Source organism: Amphiura filiformis, chromosome 3 (assembly GCF_039555335.1).
Source record: "Amphiura filiformis chromosome 3, Afil_fr2py, whole genome shotgun sequence".
Lineage (NCBI taxonomy): Eukaryota > Metazoa > Echinodermata > Ophiuroidea > Amphilepidida > Amphiuridae > Amphiura > Amphiura filiformis.
Window position 1 is genome coordinate 50,753,650 of NC_092630.1, and position 25,666 is coordinate 50,779,315.

Below are 25,666 nucleotides of genomic sequence, written 5' to 3' on the forward strand. Positions count from 1 at the left end.
AAGAGTGTTTCTATCAAAATTACCTTCAAAAATCTGAAATAAAGATTTAATCAATATTTGCGCAATTTGAACAATTTACTTTGAAAGCTTACAGATACTTTTATGTCACATTACTGCTTTAAAAGCAGTAAAGAGACTTTGTTATTCACACCTTGGCCTTAAATATAGAGAACATAATATATAGATAGTTGATATGAGGTTCCGGATGTTACGTATCAAAACGTCTCAACTAAGCTCATGTGCGTCAATCTTAAGGGATGTCCCTCTACTTTTTGACACAAAGCACCACCTTTTGTTCTTTTCAGCCACTTTAGGCAATTCAGGACAACTCCCCCACTTTCAAGACGGATTGACGCCACTGACTAAGCTTTAATACCCATCGTATAAAATCAGGCACCTACCACCTCATTATTACTCCTGCCCCTTACTGCTTTCACGTCTGTGAAATCATCTCCATACTGCAACACATATTCTGTAATCCAAAACTCCTCGTTGCCACAACCTTGTGTTACAACGGCATTTATGGTGTAAATGACCTCAAAGTTGACTTCAAGCCAAGGATATTGGTCATCTATTGATGGAATCCACCCTCTACCATGGAGACTCCATGGATCAACACTAGCTGAGAACCTGCTATTCCACTCATTGAGGTCACTTGATGCGATGATGCGATCATTTAGAGTGAGTCCCTTGGCTGCCAGGACATAATCGCAATCTGAAAATATGAAATGTTTTGATCAAGAAAAGTTGCATTTTATGATAAGGATGCCAATGATGATGTTACTCTAATATTGTTTACTGTAATTTTCCTTTGCGACTAAAGGAAAATAGGTATCTATCTTGTGTGCACACGCAATTGCACCATAATTTATCGCTTTTTAGTCAGAACTGGAAGTTACCACTTTGTCATATACGTTCTCAGGTCATTGATTGCAGCAGTTCAAAATAGTCTATTGTGATTCCACGGGCTGATTCTTACGATGTCTGACCATGTTCATTCAACATCTATACTTACCAGTTGCTTCGCATCCTGAAAGCTCCATTCCTACTCCTACCAAAGTAAAATTGGATTCTAAGACGTTCGCCTTGACTCGAATGAATCTCCCTTCAATTTGTGGCTCTAGTATATTTACGTAAGGACATCCTGGCTTGCTCGTTCTAAGCACCTGTTATACGAAATTATTTTTAACAAAAACCACTTAATATCTTGTCGAATCAATTGGCTTTCAACTTGTTTCAGGAAATGGGGTTTAATAACGATTAAAGGTCCGTTCATACTACCACCGCATTTGCGATGCGTTGCTTTGCGATGCGGTGCGTTGCCGCACTGCATCGTACTGCAAGTGCTGCATTGCGATATCGCAATGAAGTTAAATGCAATTTAACTTGGAAATGCGACGAGTTGCGTTGAGTTGCGGCAAAAGTAATCAATATATCGGCATCGCAAAGCAACGCATCGCAAATGCGGTGGTAGTATGAACGAACCGTAAGTCAAGTTTTCTAACCTTATCACCATTCCGTATATTTGAGTATTCAACCCAAATTACTGCGTCACTAGAAAATGATAACACGAACTCATCCACCCAGCCATGTTCTCTCAATCCAGCGCCTTGTAAAGCTACAGCTGATATGATCATAGGCTGAGAGAATGAGACCTGAATCCAAGGTGATTGGTCATCAGTGCTGGCCATCCAATAGGAGTCATTCCTTATTCGTCCATAATATGGTTTGCGAATATCATCATAGAAACTTGACGAAGTAATTTGATGATCTTTGATCAAGTTAGATTCCATACCCAGTGTTAGAGGACAGTCGCCTGGTATGTTTTTTACTAATATGTTTTCACATTCTGACAAAACAAATATCGGAGAAATTGTCTTTTGTTATAATCTTAAAGGATTACGAATGATGTTTTACTTATTCTTGACATAATGGACAAAGCATACAATATTCATAGTGACAATTCATTTTGGACACATATTTTTAACACTTACCGCATTCATATTCATCGGACTTGTCAAGACAGTCAATTCTACCATCACAAATGCCGTGAGTATCGACACAGAAGCCATTCCAACAAGTAAAACCACCATGTCGGTCACATATCAAATCAAAGGCTATAACAAAAGACTGATGACACTTAGAATGTATCCTACTAAATGTTATAAAGCACAAGTTGCAAATGTTTGTTTCCCATGGAAATGACCAGACAGTAACACGAATAGGTACATATACACATTTCACCTTGAGTACATCGATAGTCACACAAAAATTATTAGGGTTTGATTTCCCTAGGCCACCCAATATGCCCTCCATAGTAGTAATATTATACAACTAGTCTCGTTGATTAGATTCTCCCTTTTAAACTAACTATACCTTAAGTACTGTGAATTGAGGCAATGATTTTTACTTAGGGTTAAGATTTGCAGTCATTTAGAAAAGGAAATAATTATGCTACTTTGAAAGCAATTGGCAGTCATGACATTATGACTTGGTAATCCGGGCATGTGAAGGCAATATCGTATAGGGGTGTGTGTGTGGTGGGTGTGCATTATTTCTATAAGAATAGAACATGGTTTCTTACAAGTTCGATCGAAAGATTTGACTTCAAAGAGGAAACCAGGCGCTCCAGTCTGCCAATCAGTATCAAGCGCAATCCACATATCACTCACAATGGAATAAAGAACACGGAGATGTGTCCTTCCACTTCCTGTCCACAAGACTCCGTCAAAAGGTTCGCTCCCTTCACCAATGGCAAGGGTGTCATTGACTTCTTCAATATCCAGATACAGAAGAGACATCAGTATTTGAAGGTCAGGCGGTGCATTGATAAACCAGATGCAATTAAGATGATTAGGATAATATCCGGGAAAGTTGGGCGATGTCAGCACAACTGTCTTGTTATCTGTCAGGCTGACAACGGTTGGTAGCTTCATTTGGATCCCAAATGGGCAAGTAGGTCCTAAGATGTATTGTTCAGTTTCTGAAGACACAAAGTAAATGATAAAAATGTATACTTACAACTGATGCGCAAGAAATATGAATAAATACCATAAGATTTTATTACAATGATTGCTTGATACTTAAAATCAGTTCTATCAAAAGGGGTACTATCAAAATACTTATCGAAAGAACATTATACTCATATGACATCGATAGGCAAATTATGGTATGTCACTTTATAACATTTTAATCAACCTTGCACATACCACATTTACGTTCATCTGACATGTCTTGACAATCAGAAATTCCATCACACACCCCACTAGTAAACAAACACTCCTGGTTATCACATGTGAAGTCCTCTTCAATGCATAACTTGTCAGGGCCTGCAACAAAGTTATCAGTTAAAAAAAATTGCGACTTTTAGAAACATGATTTTAGTTTACCAATGACCAATATATCGTTCCCAATGTCAAAACGTATTATCAAAGTATCACTTTCTAATATTCTACGAACTTTAACCCTCGTCCTGGCACATACAGATTGCAACGCCTTTAAGGTTTATGCTACGCGCTACCGCCAAATGACTTGGTTGTAGGACCACCTTTACACGAACAAAAGTTACCACGGGCCTGTGACCCCGTTACCCAGGGTGTAAACCAGCACTCGACCACGGAGTGTAGAGGGGAATCATAAATTATATTACTTGATCAGTCTATAATATCGAATTGATTAATTCGAATTAAACAATTCATCGAGTGGCCATGGGCAGCGCCATTAGACATGTTACAAGACTACCAAGTGACAGGTGATGGACCGTACCCACACAATTGAATAGGCACTTTTTTGATAATTTTCATGAAGGTTACTCAAAACTTTCCTAGCTAATTTATTATACATCAGGGGTCACTGCCTTTTTAATATGTTATGAAAAACTTAATTTTAAAAATATCTACCGACGGAAATAAAAATCCATCGACGGATAGTCTTGTTATGCTCTCACAAACTTAGAAAAAAATCTGAAAAATCCAAAATTTTGGTCTAAAACATGCCCAAGGTTACTGCTGTCCCATTCAAAAGTACAGGAAGACCACCTACAGCGTTGAGGTCACCTTTCTAGACTTCCTGTCTACTGGCAGTAATGGCTACTGCCCAGTGCTAACATCAATGAATTGTTTAATTCGTATTAATCAATTCGATATTATAGACTGTTGATGAAAGTACCGTATTGTAAGAGATGTGGACTCATATCTTCCAAAACATCCGATGAAAATTGTATGTTTAAATGATTTTGGCTGGTAAATGCATTGTTGGTCCAAGTATATACATACGTTTAATTCATGTATTGACAATCCAGAGCAACAAGTCCCTCCTCGAGGCCTCCCCTTTATTAGACGTGTTACAAAAATGCTAAGTTAGACATGGGTGTAAACAAAATGTAATTTAATATGAGCATTGTCGACTAATTGCGATCCTCCCTTAATGATTACTTTTCAATTACGTTCAATAAGTAATCAATATAAATTCTAATAATCTAATGTACTAAATGATGTAAATGTTATTGATTCATTTTAATTAAAAAGTTACCTTCATTAGGAACGGATTCCACTATGAACTTCATTCCATAATCAGCGCCTCCTGTACGTCTTTTGTTACCAAGACCTACCAACGTATCCGACGCATTCGTATCTACAATGAATGGGAATGAATAGGAATATTGTGCACGACTTTTTGATTTTTGTTCTAGCCTAGCTAACCAATATTCAAATGACAGATCTTTGCGGTCATCAAAATGGTAACTTTCCACATTTGGCTCCCATAAGATCCAAATATGATTGCTGGTAGAATATAACACATGATTGTTAATAAAACGACCTCTTTGGAGAATAACAGAGTCCAGGTCTTTAAAGTCTGTGCCTTCGCCAACAGTAAACGCGTCAAGATCAGATAACACCACGAAGTTTAGGAGTTCCAGTCGGATGCGATGCCCTTGGTGAGCTTCAATCAACCATAAGCAACTTTGATTTATAGGATACTGAAATGGATAATTTGGTGACTCTATGGACAGACTGCTGTTTGTTATTTTGAGTTGAATTCCATGTGTTATACCATCTGTTGCCATATTGGCAAAGCACGTCGTAGGCGGCAGATATCCATCCCATCCTGAAAGTAAAACCAAGAGTCGTATTTCATGTACTAGTTCGTGTTATACAATTTCAAATTCCTTAGTTATAATCAGCTTACATACCTGAAGATATATCAACTTCGCCCAATCTGTCATTGTTACATACAATCCCTTATTTCAAATTATAAGTTTTGGTTTCTCTTTTGTTCAGAAACCAAAAATCAAGGGATTAAAAAGTGCAGTTGAACTGGTCTGCAATCATAACACTATTGTGCTGGGAGGACACGGTAGAGTATATAACCATAAGTATATAATGGCCTATTGTGCTAAGCATAATTATTATCGGATATCTATCAGCGCGGGCGGTAGTTTTGATGCTCTTCAGAGAAGTCTGTCGTAGGTGGCATACTTTCATATCACCGTATAATTACAGCCCGAGTTCTACGGCCCCGCGACCTTTAAATCATGCGCGTATATTGAGGGGGAGGCTGGCTTTGTTTTGTATGAAACATAAACTATGCATGATGATGGAGATGATTTGATTGTGAATTAGTTTATTGTTCCCAGAAAGTCAAATTCGAAGTCAAATATTGTTGATTTTTGTAGACAAACATTCGTTACAAGATTAATATGAATTGGAATACTTTTTACATCGAATATTAGACGTGAGTGAAACACACCTCTACGACGTTTGCAAATCCATGATCGTTGTTGTTTGCATGATACATCGTTCCAACCACGACTTGTAAAGATTTCAGCGCAATGTTCTCCATCACTACCGAACCAGTTGTCTGGTTGATTACCATCCCAATTGGTGTAATTTACGTCGGAACCATCACTCCATTCAAAACCTAGGAAATAGTATTAAGTGCAAACCATGAGCATGTACCTCGGTCCGAGTTCAAGTGCCCTTAAGATTTCATCAAAATAAAATACCGGGCTGAATTTTCATCCAATCTCATTGTATTTCATCTGGCACCTGCAAAGATGCTCCTGTATTGATCGTAATCGGAGACTGGTTACGTGTCAACCGGCAAGGAATATTGATTATTGATGAATCCCATGCACGTGAAAGTTGAAATCTCAGGCCCCACGTTTGTTGAGGGATAGCTTCTCCACTCGTTCCCAAATAACTACTTGAACTCCCCGCTCGAACCACCTCTCCTCACGATCTAGTATGATAACATCCTCCGTATTAATTTGGTGTTCAGATGTTTTAGCGTGAGTATGCAAATTTTATATCAGAATCCGGTTGCCAATCAGTAGAACTAGGACGTCTATGCTGTCCAAACCTAGTTTTGAGGGACGGTGTTTTTTTCACCTGCGTCAGTCCGGATCCCCACACTTAGAACCGTAAATAAGGTTGGATTATTTGTCTCTCGGACGGAAGCTTGACCTTAACATGGACTAGTTTTCCGCTTAATTTGTTTACAGGTTTAAACGCTGTTGAAGTTTGTATATGTTCTTGACTCTTTCGGAGACACCAGCACAATAGTGGATGGATATCGTTGCGAGCGGTTTGTTCAGGATCTTCATTGGGGGTCACTTTATTGGGGTCTGTCTGAGATTTTTTGGCCTGCTTAAAGGCCCAGTCCTGATAACCGCACTTCTTTAAAGCCCCTTCGATATGTTCTTTCTCAGACGGAACTTTGCTTTTGTCGCTTATGATAGTTTCAGCGTGGTAGTGAAGGTTCCGTATAATGCCAAGTTCGTGGACGAGTGGGTGGTGCGACCCGAACTGTAGGTAGTGTTCAGTGTGGGTCGGCTTGCGATAAACTACTGTTGTGAGCTTACGTTCGTTGTTAATCTGGACATGGCAGTCAAGGAACGCGGGTTTGTTGTCAGTGCACTTCTCTTGTGTGAATTCGATATTGTCGCTGATGCTGTTAATGTGTGTGAAAAAAATTGTTAATAATAACAAAGGTGTCGTCTGCGTAGCGTAGCCAAAGTCGTGGAGGTATATCTTGGTTTGTCTCTAGTGTATGTTGTTCAAACCATTCAATAACCAAGTTGGCAATAATTGGAGAAATGGGATTTCCCATGTAACAACCATATAATTGTCTATAAAACTGAACATTTTTGGAGAAATAGTTTGTATCTAGAAATAACTATTCTGCTTCAATAATATATTAAATACTCCAAGTTGTCCCACTTGCCAAGTTATTTTTGTGATCTTAATCGCTTCCGTAGACACGTGACCAGTCTTCGATTATAATATGATCAATACAGGAGCATCTTTGCAGGTGTCAGATGAAGTGTAATGAGATTGGATGAAAATGTGCAAAATTCTCAAGATCAGTCCAGTGTTTTATTCATAATTCACCAATCTGATTCTACGACTGGATGATTCCTTAATATACATCAATATTTATGTGTTACAGAACAACTAACATATGCTATACAATGATAGCTTAAATTCAGTTGTTCCTGTATTCATGGTATTCAGTGTACAACATGAATTATTTATATTGATCCTTAGTGTGTTTGCATCCTTGAGTCCTCGTCCGTTCGACCATGGATATAGTAGTACTATTTCCATGATTGGACTCAACGCACTGCAGGGTCTATTGTTCTATTGTGTCCGATTTGAGCGCTTTCACGTGACTTTCGTTTGATCACTTATTGACAGTAGCCTGCCTATTATAGCGTTGATACGCTGTCAGGTCAGTTACCGATTTAATGGCGTAAGCCCTTTGTCCCGAACGAAAGTACTTCTCGATGAATAGCGTGTCGGTAAATCAAATCGGCACAAATGAACAATGCGTTACGTAATCTATTGCCACTCTATGTTTATTAATAGCTCTTTGGTTGGACTCATCATTACCTACTTCTAATTTTCCACTATTGAAATGGATGTGGTATTTGAAATTGATATTTTGCACGCAATTATTGTCGCACTGCAACTCTAATTGTTTGACGTATACTCCTACGCCTGTTCGATATTTTTTTTATATCTAATGGCTCATATGTTTTTACAAGTTCTCAACGTGTAATAGAAATAGAAGAAAAAAGACGACTTACTGCCCTCCAGTCGCATATCATTTAGGCCAATGTGGAATACGTCACTGAAACGAAATTTTGATATTAAGAATATTTTGTGGAAACAAGAGGAATGACAAACGCACACGATTTTTTAATGCGCGCGGGAGCTTTGATACAAAATTAATGGGGCCTATACTGACAATCTTAAAATACATTAATGAATATAACCCTTGTATTCTACGACCAGACGATATTAGAAGTGTTGTTTAAGAGAGCTAATGTGAAATGCTAAAAGTGTTTTCATTACAGTTCCAATAGAAGTCTTATATCTACGTGTCACAAGAATATACGGTATACAAAAATATCACGAACTTGATCAATACGGCGATCGTTTACAGCAAACATATCGGAAACCAATTTATCATTCTCGTTTTTTCCTGGACTTGTTTGTATACGACCTCGAATTCGTGCTAATGGGGAGTACACAAACAATACTTTATAGTAGGAAATAATTGGGTCAGGAAAAATAGTAAACGAACGAACAAACGAACGAAAGCATGCAAGTAAGCAAACAAACGACACATTTGTGAAACATACTACTTTATATCAAACATATTATGGGCAGTAAAGAAAGAAACGCACGTGACGCGTAGCGTAGTTTTCCCCTTTAAGCGTGTGTTAAAAGTAACCTTAAACTCCGGGCCTCATTCAGTTTAAATGTTTCTTACTCGCTAGCGGCAACATCGCCACATTGATGCTGCATGGATTAAACACGTACTTGCCTTTTACAAAACAAAGCAATTAATTTTCTCATTTTATAAATGCTTAATCTATATTACCATGACAACGCAAATTTTTGCATACAAGTAGTTGAAATACATCGTGAATTGCATTTATGATCCCCTAGTGAGTTAGGTAACAGAAATGTTGTAATCAATTGTGAAATTAGTTTGATGGTTTGTTCCTCAAATTGAAAGAGACAAGCAGCCTTTTGACAATTATTCTACTTATAGTATCCCTTAAAATTAAGTGAACTTCTTCGTGAAAAAATATTGTAATTGCCAATCTGTCTCATTCATCTCAACCCCCCAAAAAAATATAGGCCTGCAGTATTATTTAGGCGAACTCTGTCAGTTAATGTCGTTTTACATCCTGGTCAACCTTTCACATTTAGTAATTTTACTATATAAATGGTAATGTTGTTTTATTGGCCAACCTTTCATATTCAATGCTTTTACTATAGTAATGTCGTTTTCCTGATCAACCTTTCGTGTTTAATACTTTTGCTAGGAATTTCAGTTTACCATATTCTGGTCAACCTTTCATGTTTAATAGTTTTGCTAGTAATGTCGTTTTACCACATTCTGGTCAACCTTTCATGTTTAATACTATATAGTAATGTCGTTTTACCATATCTGGTCAACCTTTAATATTTAATACTTTTGCTAGTAATGACGTTTTACCATATCCTGGTCAAGCTTTCATGTTTAATATTTTGCTAGTAATGTTGTTTTACCATAATGCTAGTCATTCTTACATGTTTAATACTTTTGCTATAGTGTCGTTTTACCATATCTGACCGACCTTTAATATTTAATACCTTTACTAGTAATGTCGTTTTACCACATCCTGGTCAACCTTTCTTGTTTAATACTTTTGCTAGTAATGTCGTTTTATCATATCCTGGTCAACCTTTCATGTTTAATACTTTTCCTTGTAATGTCGTTTTACCACATCCTGGTCAACCTTTCATGTTTAATACTTTTGCTAGTAATGTCGTTTTACCATATCTGGTCAACCTTTAATATTTAATACTTTTGCTAGTAATGACGTTTTACCATATCCTGGTCAAGCTTTCATGTTTAATATTTTGCTAGTAATGTTGTTTTACCATAATGCTAGTCATTCTTACATGTTTAATACTTTTGCTATAGTGTCGTTTTACCATATCTGACCGACCTTTAATATTTAATACCTTTACTAGTAATGTCGTTTTACCATATGTGGTCAACCGTTAATATTTAATACCTTTACTAGTAATGTCGTATTACCATATTCGGGTCAACCTTTTTGATAATTTTGCTAGTAAAGCCGTTTTACCATATCCTGGTTAATCTTTCATGTTTAATACCTTTATTAGTAATGACGTTTTACCACATCTAGTAATTCTTACATGTTTGATACTTTTGCTAGGAATGTCGTTTTATCATATCCCGGTCAACCTTTCATGTATAATAATTTTACCAGTAATGTCGTTTTACCACATCCTGGTCAACCTTTCATGTATAATACTTTTGCTAATAATGACGTTTTACCATATCTGGTCAACCTTTAATATTTAATACCTTTACTAGTAATGTCGTTTTACCATATCCTGGTCAACCTTTCTTGTTTAATACTTTTGCTTGTAATGTCGCTTTACCATATTCCGGTCAACCTTTCATGTTTAATACTTTTGCTTGTAATGTCGTTTTACCACATCCTGGTCAACCTTTCTTGTTTAATACTTTTGCTTGTAATGTCGCTTTACCATATTCCGGTCAACCTTTCATGTTTAATACTTTTGCTTGTAATGTCGTTTGACCATATCCTGGTCAACCTTTCTTGTTTAATATCTTTGCTAGTAATGTCGTTTTACCATATCCTGGTCAACCTTTCTTGTTTAATACTTTTGCTTGTAATGTCGTTTTACCATATCCTGGTCAACCTTTCATGTTTAATACTTTTGCTTGTAATGTTGTTTTACCATATCCTTGTCAACCTTTCATGTTTAATACTTTTGCTAGTAATGTCGTTTTACCATATCCCGGTCAACCTTTCATGTTTAATACTTTTGCTTGTAATGTCGTTTGACCATATCCTGGTCAACCTTTCCTGTTTAATATCTTTGCTAGTAATGTCGTTTTACCATATCCTGGTCAACCTTTCTTGTTTAATACTTTTCCTTGTAATGTCGTTTTACCACATCCTGGTCAACCTTTCATGTTTAATACTTTTACTAGTAATGTCGTTTTACCATATCCTTACATGTTAAATGCATGTCGTTTTACATTTCGTGTTTAATACCTTTGCTAGGAATTTCGTTTTACCACATCCTGGTCAACCTTTCATGTTTAATAGTTTTGCTAGTAATGTCGTTTTACCACATTCTGGTCAACCTTTAATATTTAATACTTTTGCTAGTAATGACGTTTTACCATATCCTGGTCAACCTTTCATGTTTAATACTTTGCTAGTAATGTCGTTTTACCATATCTGGTCAACCTTTAATATTTAATACTTTTGCTAGTAATGACGTTTTACCATATCCTGGTCAAGCTTTCATGTTTAATATTTTGCTAGTAATGTTGTTTTACCATAACCTTACATGTTAAATGCATGTCGTTTTACATTTCGTGTTTAATACCTTTGCTAGGAATTTCGTTTTACCACATCCTGGTCAACCTTTCATGTTTAATAGTTTTGCTAGTAATGTCGTTTTACCACATTCTGGTCAACCTTTCATGTTTAATACTATATAGTAATGTCGTTTTACCATATCTGGTCAACCTTTAATATTTAATACTTTTGCTAGTAATGACGTTTTACCATATCCTGGTCAACCTTTCATGTTTAATACTTTTGCTAGTAATGTCGTTTTACCATATCTGGTCAACCTTTAATATTTAATACTTTTGCTAGTAATGACGTTTTACCATATCCTGGTCAAGCTTTCATGTTTAATATTTTGCTAGTAATGTTGTTTTACCATAACCTTACATGTTAAATGCATGTCGTTTTACATTTCGTGTTTAATACCTTTGCTAGGAATTTCGTTTTACCACATCCTGGTCAACCTTTCATGTTTAATAGTTTTGCTAGTAATGTCGTTTTACCACATTCTGGTCAACCTTTCATGTTTAATACTATATAGTAATGTCGTTTTACCATATCTGGTCAACCTTTAATATTTAATACTTTTGCTAGTAATGACGTTTTACCATATCCTGGTCAACCTTTCATGTTTAATACTTTTGCTAGTAATGTCGTTTTACCATATCTGGTCAACCTTTAATATTTAATACTTTTGCTAGTAATGACGTTTTACCATATCCTGGTCAACCTTTCATGTTTAATACTTTTGCTAGTAATGTCGTTTTACCATATCTGGTCAACCTTTAATATTTAATACTTTTGCTAGTAATGACGTTTTACCATATCCTGGTCAAGCTTTCATGTTTAATATTTTGCTAGTAATGTTGTTTTACCATAATGCTAGTCATTCTTACATGTTTAATACTTTTGCTATAGTGTCGTTTTACCATATCTGACCAACCTTTAATATTTAATACCTTTACTAGTAATGTCGTTTTACCAAATGTGGTCAACCCTTATTATTTAATACCTTTACTAGTAATGTCGTATTACCATATTCTGGTCAACCTTTTTGATAATTTTGCTAGTAAAGCCGTTTTACCATATCCTGGTTAATCTTTCATGTTTAATACCTTTATTAGTAATGACGTTTTACCATATCTGGTAATTCTTACATGTTTGATACTTTTGCTAGTAATGTCGTTTTATCATATCCTTACATGTTAAATGCATGTCGTTTTACATTTCGTGTTTAATACCTTTGCTAGGAATTTCGTTTTACCACATCCTGGTCAACCTTTCATGTTTAATAGTTTTGCTAGTAATGTCGTTTTACCACATCCTGGTCAACCTTTCTTGTTTAATACTTTTGCTTGTAATGTCGCTTTACCATATTCCGGTCAACCTTTCATGTTTAATACTTTTGCTTGTAATGTCGTTTTACCATATCCTGGTCAACCTTTCTTGTTTAATATTTTTGCTTGTAATGTCGTTTTACCACATCCTGGTCAACCTTTCATGTTTAATACTTTTGCTAGTAATGTCGTTTTACCATATCCCGGTCAACCTTTCATGTTTAATACTTTTACTAGTAATGTCGTTTTACCATATCCTGGTCAACCTTTAATATTTAATACTTTTACTAGTAATGTTGTTTTACCATATCCTGGTCAACCTTTAATATTTAATACTTTTACTAGTAACGTTGTTTTATCATATCCTGGTCAACCTTTCATATTTAATACTCTTTCTAGTAAATGTCGTTTTACCATAACCTTACATGTTAAATGCATGTCGTTTTACATTTCGTGTTTAATACTTTTGCTAGTAATGTCGTTTTACCACATCCCGGTCAACCTTTCATGTTTAATACTTTTACTTTTACTAATGTTGTTTTACCATAACTATGCTAGACATCCTTACATGTTTGATACTTTTACTAGTAATATTGTTTTACCATATTCTGGTCAACCTTTCATGTTTAATACTTTTACTAGTAATGTCGTTTTATCATATCCTTTAATATTTAAATTTAAATGCATGTCGTTTTACATTAACGTGTTTAATACCTGGCCAATCTTTCATATTCAATGCTTTTGCTATAGTAATGTCGTTTTACAATAATCCTGATCAAAATTTCCTGTTTAATACTTTTGCTAGGAATTTCAGTTTACCATATCCTGGTCAACCTTTCATGTTAAATGCTTTTGCTTGTAATGTCGTTTTACCATATTCTGGTCAACCTTTCTTGTTTAATACTTTTACTTGTAATGACGTTTTACCATATCCTGGTCAACCTTTCATGTTTAATACTTTTGCTTGTAATGTCGTTTTACCATATCCTTGTCAACCTTTCATGTTTAATACTTTTGTTAGTAATGTCGTTTTACCATATCCCGGTCAACCTTTCATGTTTAATACTTTTGCCAGTAATGTCGTTTTATCATATCCTGGTCAACCTTTCATATTTAATACTCTTGCTAGTAAATGTCGTTTTACCATAACCTTACATGTTAAATGCATGTCGTTTTACATTTCGTGTTTAATACCTGGCCAATCTTTCATATTCAATGCTTTTGCTATAGTAATGTCGTTTTACCATAATCCTGATCAACCTTTCCTGTTTAATACTTTTGCTAGGAATTTCAGTTTACCATATCCTTGTCAACCTTTCATGTTAAACGCTTTTGCTTGTAATGTCGTTTTACCACATCCCGGTCAACCTTTCATGTCTAATAATTTTGTTAGTAATGTCGTTTTACCGCATCCTGATCAACATTTAATGTGTGTTAGTCATGTCATTTTACCATATTCCGGTCAACCTTTCAATGAGTATGTTAGTAATGTCGATTTACCATATCCTGGTCATATACTATCTCTAGTCTGGAATTTCTATATACTTTCGGGAATATGGCTAATTATATAGCGTTAAAAGGTGGTAACTGCATGGATTCCTTGCCCCTATAATATACATAACTTTTGTTACCAGTGCTTTATTAGTTTTTGAGAAAAATGCAAAAATATTCACAAATTTACCAAGGGTGTAGTACCACCTTAAGGTTACAGTTATGTATATTTACGCTTGAATGTTACGGTTAGGCCTGATTGTTTGATATTCTGTAACACATGCAGTTATTATTACTGACACTTCAATTATGTGGCGTATACATCTACGGGAGTATAATACATTACATTTGTAAGGCCTAAGAGTTTTCAAGAGTGAGAAACAATTAAAATATACCTATATACTGGTCGGTTGACGATATGATGATCGAGTGATTAAAGCACGTTTCGATATCACACAGTTGTTGCGTGTATAACCGGACTAATGTGCAGTTTTAAATTTTGGTCACGACTTGCATGTTGCATCATACCTAATTTTCCGACCGACAAAAAGGCGAGTATGAGTATGGTCGATATTCTCATCTTCTCTGGTCTATATATAGCCTACATGACGGCTACATTGAATTGAACACGTTTAATGGGAATAGAAGACTGTCCTCCATCCAGTCGCGTGTCGTTTGGGCTAATGTAGAATGAGCTATTCCAGTTGAAATCCATACACCCCTGTAGAAGACATGACCTTAATCTTCACAGGGAGTGTGAATTTCAAATGAGCTATCTAAATGGGTGACTCCATTTGAAATCTACACTCCCTGTGTGGGAGATTAAGTTCATGTTTTCCATACGGAGTGTATGGATTTCAAATGGAATAACCCAATATATCACAACCTGCTATCACAGACGGGGGGAGGGAGGCAAGATGGTGACTTTAGGGGCCAAGATTTGACGAAAATGGTCAAAAATGCCTTAAAAATTTGAAATCATGGCGCCGATGTCCCAGAGATCAGATGAGCAACTGCCCACTTAGTCTCGGTCCCAGCCGATTTGTGTTCCTTCGTCACTAAACAAACGGTTTGTCAAATCCGGCTGGGACCGAGACAACTGCCCCACTGGGGCATCTTGCCCACCTGACTACGCTACTGATGACTGAAACAAAATGTTCATAGGTCTAATTATATTTGGATTAAACCTTACAGTTCACATTATGTAACGGGTAATCAAAAAGGAAAACATTTGATTCAAATTCAGTGTTTAAATTTAAATTTATTTGAATATTTGACATCAAATTAATAGTAGATTTTTATCAAATCAAGCATGCTTTATCATTTTTGGGCTGCGTGACAAAGCATATTTCAAGTGTCGCTGCCGTCGCATCCGTTTTTAAAGGCGGTAGGCGGCTTAGTAAAAAGCTAGAGCCAAATACAGTCGTATTAATTTCATTATTGTAATTAAGTAATGAAAAGGAATCTTAGTATAGGAATAAATAGATATAGGCTATTTTACATTCTGCGATTAGAAGAAATAAATATAGGGATGTTTTAGAGAAACTAAATTTATAGCGCCGCAGGAAATTAGCAGATGTTATTACTCTTATCTAAACAACAACTAAAGTATCATTGCGTCAACATTCATTTGATCAATACTGATGATGTCCAATACCAAATTGCAGCAAAATGTGAAGGCAATTTATCATTCTCGTTATTTCATCGACTTGTTCGAGCTCCAACTCATGCTAATTTTACGCGAATGGGAAAAAAATTTGCACAAACAAACGATACACGGAATCACGGGCGGTTGGACAGGAAGGTACTCAGGAAGGAAGGAAGGAAGGAAGGAAGGAAGGAAGGAAGGAAGGAAGGAAGGAAGGAAGGCTGGAAGGAAGGAGGAAGGAAGGAAGGAAGGAAGGAAGGAAGGAAGGAGGGAGGGAGAGAAAAACGTATCACTAATTATAACGCGGCAGAAATAGGTGCAAAACTATCAAAAACACATGACGTAGGCTACCATAAGGCAATAAAACAGAAAATCACCCGTGACGCATGTTTTTTCCATTAAAAAAGAAAAAAAAACACAGATTTTCTTCAATAGCGTAAGCTCTATATATACAGGCTGAGTCAAAAAGAAGTAAACTCATGTTTGAGGGGCTGTAACTCGAGATCTGTAAAAAATCTGCTAAAAATAAAAATACCACTGGAAAGAGCAAATTCTACACGTTTAAATAAAAAAAAGAATTGTTGCAATTGCTCACAGCAAACTTAAGTTATACTCATTTGAATACAACCACCCATTTTTGTAGCTGCACACGGTTTCACTTCCCAAGTCGGGGCCTACCTATTATATTGATTGGTAAGGTGCGATATTCAAATGAAGGCAGGTGTAGTTTCGATCAATAATTCCTACATGTTAAAGGGCTCTTTTCAATATGAATTTTACCACATTGCACTACATTATAATAAAACGGGCCAAATGACAACATGGCACCACAATTTACCGCACGGGAGCGCACGTTTCTGTCGACGAAGTACCATGAAACTAAGAGTCCCACTGGCGTTCAGCGTCTTTTTCGTCTCCAATTTCCTACAGTTAACCGGGTTTCATGTAAGGGAGCAGTATATAAGAATGTGAACAAGCTGAATGTGCATGTGACACTAAGGAACAGACAGCCGGAAGCTTCAGGCAGACCACGAACTGCTACATCACAAGTAAACATGGCTAGAGTTAGACTTGCGTTACAGCAAGACCAAAGATCAGCTCAATCCCTTACCCAACATTCCCCAATCCCCGGGCCCCAATCAAGCTTCTGCCGGATCGTTCGTAAAGACTTGAATTGATATCCCTACAAACTATAGTACCGTCATGGACTTTGTTGAATATTAATTAAAAGCAAAAGTTGTCTTTTCAACAATAAATCCTGTTAGCACTTTGCTGAGTCGTCGAAATTGAAATGGATGAAAATTAATCAGCCGTGTGCAGCTACAAAATGGGTGGTTGTATTCAAATGAGTATAACTTTAGTTTGCTGGAAACAGGTACAAGAGTTCTTTTTTTATTTAGACGTGTAGAATTTGCTCTTTCCAGTGGTATTTTTATTTTTAGCAGATTCTTTGCAGATCTCGAGTTACAGCCCCTCAAACATGAGTTTACTTCTTTTTGACTCAGCCTGTACGTGCAGGTTTTTGACTAGTTGTGCACACCCAATTTTGCATCACTATAGCACAAACTTTGATGTATCATGACACTGATATTTATTTTTTTACTTTACGATAACAGGCAAATAATAGGCCTAATATACTAAAATATAGAGATGCCATTCGTGGGGTTTAGCCAGTTTCCTTTATTTCATTATCATCCTTAACTATAATCAAATGTTAATGTTAAGCTTAAAGCCATAATGTACGATCTTATAATATAAAATTGGTTAATTTTTTTCAAACCTGATTTATTTGCATATTTACACATGTCCCAACTTACACCAAAATGGAATCGGCCAAATTTGTTGTGTTTGTAGGTCAACAGATCAAAGTTCGATATAAAGTCATAATGTTTGTATTATTGACTTTATGTCCTCCCATAGGACTGCGTGTTAAATGGCCATTAAAATGGACAGCAACCCTTCCCGACAGTTATTAAAATATTATTTTGAACATTTTTGAATAAAGAATAACAAAATTAAAATTTGACGGAAATCGTATATTAAGGCTTTAACAGTCACACGCATCATGCCTTGTATCTACATCAATTTATTAAAATGCTGCATGTTGTTTGACTTACTCTTTTCTTTCTGCTCTTGCAATAAGTAACATAACATCGAAGTACTGGATGGGATCGTGAAAGCTTGCCAAATCTCCTCCCCTTTCCAAGCAATACTGACGTGATGCGGGCCAGGATAAATACATACCTAATGGGTTGGCCTGAAAGAGTTATGTTGGATAAATTATTAGTAAAACTCAACCATATTCCAGAAAAATGCGAGACTATCTTTATTCACTTATACAAATATAAAAGAAAATTATTTTTTTCCTTTTTCTTTTTTGACTATCTGCTGAAGATATACAATTACTTCGGGTTTATATAAGACAAAAGATAAAAGCTATCTTCGAAAGATAGCATTTAAGGCATACAAAAAAAATAATTAATACCTCCAGCGGAATCTGTTAAAAACATCTTTTCGTATATATTATTTTTCTTTATGTTTGACGAATTTTTCCTTTCTTTGTCTTTTTTGGCTATCTACTGAAGATAGCATATACGGCGGGTTTATATAAGACAAAGGACATTTTCTTGCGTACTGAATCATCATGCATCGTTTTTTAAATATCAATCATGTTTTCCATTCTTGTTTCTAAATGTGTTTCCCTCACGTTCCTGATCATCTTTGCCCATATAATTGCCGTTTTAAATTTTAGTCAGCTTCGTCATTTTAGCATTTCTTTATAGCTTTGCATTCGGCCTGTTGGTGTGGGGTTTTTTTTGGTTTTTGTTGTTGTTTTTTTGCTTTTTTCTAAGCGCGCGGTCAATTAGTATAGCCGTGAGCCGTACTGAATCATCATCTAGAACGCTTGTTAGGCAATGCTTTTTGGAATATTATTATTGTTCGTGTTTTTTTGCTTTGTTTGCTATCTTCTGAAGATAGCATTTAGGGCCTACGGAGAAAATTTTGGCCAAAAGATAATTTCTTGCGCTTGCGTACTGAATCATCGTCGTGTTTTAAAATATCGTGAAAGTGGGCAATATTGTTACGTAGTCGGAAAAACATAATGACTTATACTCTCCAACCCAGCAAAAGGTTTTCGACATCATTCGCAATAGAAAAGGTTGCAAGAAAACGTTTAAATATCAGGTTATATACCGGTAAAGTGTAAATGTTTTCATAACAACATTCACAAACATTTTTACATAATTTTATTTTAGTGTATTTGGCAAAAATATTTGTGCAAAAGCTATTTTATAATAACACTTTGACATTTAAAAATTGCATGTTTGTGTGTTGTGTTGTCACTCTGCCTTTGATAAAGATCCTGCTAGGATCGAAAGCTCAGGCCCCTTAAACTTTGAAATTTTACTTAACAGGCTATTTTTGTGGATAAGCAGTTTACAACAGCTCACTTTTTAACGTTGATAGGAACTACTTAGTAAATAACAATAGCTGTGGGTAGTTTTGCTGGTCTTAAAGTTATTCAGATGCTGAAGTCGCAAAATTGTGAAATGTTAAAGATATCTGGCAGTACGCCTGATTGAGTGCTTACGGCCAAGTGTTAAATTAATTTTGCCAATCATTTCCAATTCAAGTCGGTCACAGTGTATAATTGTACTTCACTTTTATCTAATTTGATTTGACGTGCTGTGAAGTTCAATTTGATCGATAGATCTGACATTTTGCGATATGTGACCATGTACCATCCTAAATGTATATATGCCGATAATGTTTTGAATAATCGAGTAATCATCACACAACCCAAAGCTTTGAAAGCAGGTTTTCAATATATCTTTCACCAAAAGTTTAGTGTGAGGGGGTAAAGCCAAAATTTTGTCCCCATTTGTACATTTTTCGTCCTATTTTTTTAATGACATTTTACTCTTTGCCGTCACCGTTTTACCCCATCCCTCAGCTCTCATGGCTACGCCACTTGTTTCTTTAGGTTGTTTTCGGTTTCAACCATCAATACCAACATAATAATTTTATAATAGTAGCCTTATAAGAAATTAACTAACTATATATTATTTTCTTACCCTAAAACAGAATTGACCGTAAGCAAACCAGTCCTCTCCACATTCGATAAAATCCGATCCGTTCACAAACCCTTAAAAATGGATACAAACTTGGGTTAAATCAAGGCATCATTAACAGTGGCGGCGGAAGCATATAATTTATGGAGGACAAGCATATTTTTGATGGTTTTAGATTGCCTAAATTAAGCATGTTAAGTTGAATTCTGGCATTTTGATGGATTAATATGCGCGCGAAGCGTGCACAAAATGTGAACCTGCATAGGCCAAATTATTGCTTTATTTTTGTCCTCCCCGTCTACCCGCTTCCATCGCCTATGAACATAAATCAAGTTAAAGGTCCATTATTGTAGGCCTAATTGTGGCAACCGTCAAAACTTAACGATTCTATAATTTTGCTCCAATCGCCAGCATATAGCAGCCAATTTGTCAACTCGTTATTTAGCCAATTTCATTGACAAACACGTTGAACCAACGGAATGTTTTAACTAAGCGCAGGAGCATCCATAGGTACCGTGGCCGGCTCGCCCACACTCGCCAAATTGAGTGGGCCTTTCCCCGCTCCCTCCCCTGGTTTCGGACCACTGACCAGTTTATAACGAAACATGCATTAATATAATTTTGAAAAGAAAGAGCGAAATACGTTACAAAGTGTCTATAGCGTTATATTTCGACACTTGAAATTCTCGGATTTAGTTAAGACTCACCTCTGTCAACATCAAATAATTCCATGATGAGAAAATGGAACGCAGCAATAGAAATAAATCGAATCATGGTAATCATCGTCACCTGGGAATCGTCGTAACTATTTCATCCAACAGATATGCCAATATACAGTATAGTAATGTAGAGTGAGTCTGGAGAGTAAAAATCGACGTGGCCGTCGTAGATGCGGACAGAAAATGAATTGGTTAGGAGATGGGAGATTGTGGGCAGATTCAATATTCTTACATCACCATGGTTACAAAAGTTATACACAGTGCTGTAACTGTAAGGAAAAGGACAAGCTGGAAAAACAAAATCCACTTTTATTCATGTATTTTCATGTCACGTCTCAGATTTATGCTGCAGTACTAACAAGTAGTATAGGGTGTTTAGAAAAGTGTTTAATTACTAAACACAGTTTTGCGATGGACGCGTGGCATAATAATGCCGGCACCAGGATTTTTTTCGGGAGAGGGACCAAAGTGAATTTCAGGGGGCGGGGGCGGGGGGGCAAAACCGACTAATTTTGCGCAAACTTGCCACAAAAGTGGACATTTACGTAAACTTTTTTCTCAAAAGTGGGGGGAGGGAGAGGGCAGGGCGGGAAAGAAAATACACCCCGGCCACTGCGGCCACAGTATATGTTATAGGGCTCGCGCGTGTTCACAGAAGATGATGGATGTCGCACCGTAAATACAAAGAAATTGAGAAAGGTTGAATAATTATATTTTGTTAGGCCTATCTACTATCTTGAGTAGATAAAAAACAAACAAACAGACAAACAAACATGAAATATAAAAAAATACACCAAATGATCTATCTGACTCGTCTTATGGTTAGTCTTATGATTTTCTTCTGAGTAGATAGCGGAAAAACTAACAAGCAAACAAAAAAACAGACAAATAAAAAACATCAAAACAAACTTTCCTAACAGACGTTTTCTTAATATTTTCTGTTGTTTTATTAGGCCCGCAATGCTATCTTCAGAAGATAGCCGTTTGCGAGCGCGTTGCGAGAAAATGATGCAGATCGTAAATGATGCAGGTCGTAAGTGGGCTCGCGCGTGTTGACAGAAGATGATGCATGTCGCAACGGGTGATTTGCAAATTGTACCCTAAATGGTATCTTGAGTAGATAAAAAACAAACAAACAGACAGAAAAATAAACATGAAATATAAAAAAATATACCAAATGATCTTTCTGACTCGTCTCATGCTAAGTCTTATGATTTCCTTCGGTTTAAAAATGCTATCATCAGTAGATAGGCCTAACAAAATATAATTATTCAACCTTTCTCAATTTCTTTGTATTTTACAAATAAATACTATCTTGAGTAGATAGCGGAAAAACTAACAAGCAAACAAAAAACAGACAAATAAAAACATCAAAACAAACTTTCCTAACAGACGTTTTCTTAATATTTTCTGTTGTTTTATTAGGCCCGCAATGCTATCTTCAGAAGATAGCCGTTTGCGAGCGCGTTGCGAGAAAATGATGCAGATCGTAAATGATACAGGTCGTAAGTGGGCTCGCGCGTGTTCACAGAAGATGATGCATGTCGCAACGGGTGATTTGCAAAAAAAGCCGTTTGCGAGCACATTGCGAGAAAATGATGCAGATCGTAAATGATGCAGGTCGTAAGTGGGCTCGCGCGTGTTGACAGAAGATGATGTATGTCGCAGTGGGTGATTTGCAAATTGCACCGTAAATGGTATCTTGAGTAGATAAAAAACAAACAAACAGACAGACAAACAAACATGAAATATAGAAAATATACCAAATGATCTTTCTGACTCGTCTCATGCTAAGTCTTATGATTTCCTTCGGTTTAAAAATGCTATCATCAGTAGATAGGCCTAATAAAATATAATTATTCAACCTTTCTCAATTTCTTTGTATTTTACAAATAAATACTATCTTGAGTAGATAGCGGAAAAACTAACAAGCAAACAAAAAACAGACAAATAAAAACATCAAAACAAACTTTCCTAACAGACGTTTTCTTAATATTTTCTGTTGTTTTATTAGGCCCGCAATGCTATCTTCAGAAGATAGCCGTTTGCGAGCGCGTTGCGAGAAAATGATGCAGATCGTAAATGATGCAGGTCGTAAGTGGGCTCGCGCGTGTTGACAGAAGATGATGGATGTCGCAACAGGTGATTTGCAAATTGCACCCTAAATGGTATCTTGAGCAGATAAAAAACAAACAAACAGACAGACAAACAAACATGAAATATAGAAAATATACCAAATGATCTTTCTGACTCGTCTCATGCTAAGTCTTATGATTTCCTTCGGTTTAAAAATGCTATCATCAGTAGATAGGCCTAATAAAATATAATTATTCAACCTTTCTCAATTTCTTTGTATTTTACAAATAAATACTATCTTGAGTAGATAGCGGAAAAACTAACAAGCAAACAAATAAACAGACAAACAAAAAACATCAAAACAAACTTTCCTAACAGACGTTTTTTTAATAGTTTCTGTTGTTTTATTAGGACCGCAATGCTATCTTCAGAAGATAGCCGTTTGCGAGCGAGTTGCGAGAAAATGATGCAGATCGTAAATGATACAGGTCGTAAGTGGGCTCGCGCGTGTTCACAGAAGATGATGTATGTCGCAACGGGTGATTTGCAAAAAAAGCCGTTTGCGAGCACATTGCGAGAAAATGATGCAGATCGTAAATGATGCAGGTCGTAAGTGGGCTCGCGCGTGTTGACAGAAGATGATGTATGTCGCAGTGGGTGATTTGCAAATTGCACCGTAAATGGTATCTTGAGTAGATAAAAAACAAACAAACAGACAGACAAACAAACATGAAATATAAAAAAGTATACCAAATGATCTTTCTGACTTGTCTCATGCCAAGTCTTATAATTTCCTTCTTTTTGTATTATTTCATTAGGTTTAAAAATGCTATCATCAGTAGATAGGCCTAACAAAATATAATTATTCAACCTTTCTCAATTTCTTTGTATTTTACAAATAAATAGGCCTACTATCTTGAGTAGATAGCGGAAAAACTAACAAGCAAACAAAAAAACAGACAAATAAAAAACATCAAAACAAACTTTCCTAACAGACGTTTTCTTAATGTTTTCTGTTGTTTTATTAGGCCCGCAATGCTATCTTCAGAAGATAGCCGTTTGCGAGCGCGTTGCGAGAAAATGATGCAGATCGTAAATGATGCAGGTCGTAAGTGGGCTCGCGCGTGTTGACAGAAGATGATGCATGTCGCAACGGGTGATTTGTAAATTGCACCCTAAATGGTATCTTGAGTAGATAAAAAAAACACCAAACAGACAGACAAACAAACATGAAATATAAAAAATATACCAAATGATCTTTCTGACTCGTCTCATGCTAAGTCTTATGATTTCCTTCGGTTTAAAAATGCTATCATCAGTAGATAGGCCTAACAAAATATAATTATTCAACCTTTCTCAATTTCTTTGTATTTTACAAATAAATACTATCTTGAGTAGATAGCGGAAAAACTAACAAGCAAACAAATAAACAGACAAACAAAAAACATCAAAACAAACTTTCCTAACAGACGTTTTTTTAATATTTTCTGTTGTTTTATTAGGCCCGCAATGCCATCTTCAGAAGATAGCCGTTTGCGAGCACATTGCGAGAAAATGATGCAGATCGTAAATGATGCAGGTCGTAAGTGGGCTCGCGCGTGTTGACAGAAGATGATGTATGTCGCAGCGGGTGATTTGCAAATTGCACCGTAAATGGTATCTTGAGTAGATAAAAAACAAAACAAAAAACAGACAGACAGACAAACAAACATTAAAAAATTTAAAAAAAGATCTATCTGACCGTACTCAAGACACCGTAAATGGTGTCTTGAGTAGATAAAAAACAAAAACAAAAAACAAACAAAAAAAACAGACAGACAGACAAACAAACATTAAATATAAAAAAATATACAAAATGATCTATCTGACTCGTCCCATGCGAAGTCTTATGATTTCCTTCTTTTTTGTATTATTTCATTAGGTTTAAAAATGCTATCATCAGTAGATAGGCCTGACAAAATATAATTATTCAACCTTTCTCAATTTCTTTGTATTTTACAAATAAATACTATCTTGAGTAGATAGCGGAAAAACTAACAAGCAAACAAAAAAACAGACAAATAAAAAAACATCAGAACAAACTTTCCTAACAGACGTTTTCGTAATATTTTCTGTTGTTTTATTAGGCCCGCAATGCTATCTTCAGAAGATAGCCGTTTGCGAGCGCGTTGCGAGAAAATGATGCAGATCGTAAATGATGCAGGTCGTAAATGGGCTCGCGCGTGTTGACAGAAGATGATGGATGTCGCAACGGGTGATTTGCAAATTGCACCCTAAATGGTATCTTAAGTAGATAAAAAACAAACAAACAGACAGACAAACAAACATGAAATATAAAAAATATACCAAATGATCTTTCTGACTTGTCTCATGCTAAGTCTTATGATTTACTTCTTTTTTGTATTATTTCATTAGGTTTAAAAATGCTATCATCAGTAGATAGGCCTAATAAAATATAATTATTCAACCTTTCTCAATTTCTTTGTATTTTACAAATAAATACTATATTGAGTAGATAGCGGAAAACTAACAAGCAAACAAATAAACAGACAAATAAAAAACATCAAAACAAACTTTCTTAACACAGTAACATACATTTTGAAAGAGGTGTAGGCTGCAGTTTTTCAAACATCTCTGTAGATGTCGACAAATATACCACCTTTTATAATCATTGTGGAGAAAAAACAAACATTTGTGACCATCCATACATATGCATATAATGAACATATTTTGGGCTACCATGACTTGTTTCCACGGACATTGATCAAAACAGGTAAAAAATAGGCTCCAATAACAGATCTATCGTTTTAGTTTACACCATTACTAATATCATATCATGGGAAAACAGCCACGGAGTGTATACTAATGCATGATTGATTATGATTCGAAAAGCTACCTTT

At 35.9% G+C, this 25,666-nt stretch overlaps 1 protein-coding gene across 1 annotated transcript in view; it reads left to right on the top strand.

Moving 5' to 3' along the window:
- Positions 1 to 7,119, top strand: part of LOC140148677 (MICOS complex subunit mic25-a-like) — a 358,926-nt gene extending 351,807 nt beyond the window's left edge. Inside the window, exon 8 of the transcript XR_011858512.1 lies at positions 7,110 to 7,119. The gene's annotated coding sequence lies outside the window, so the exon portion shown is untranslated. The remainder of the gene's footprint in view (positions 1 to 7,109) is intronic.
- The last annotated feature ends 18,547 nt before the right edge of the window (positions 7,120 to 25,666 follow it).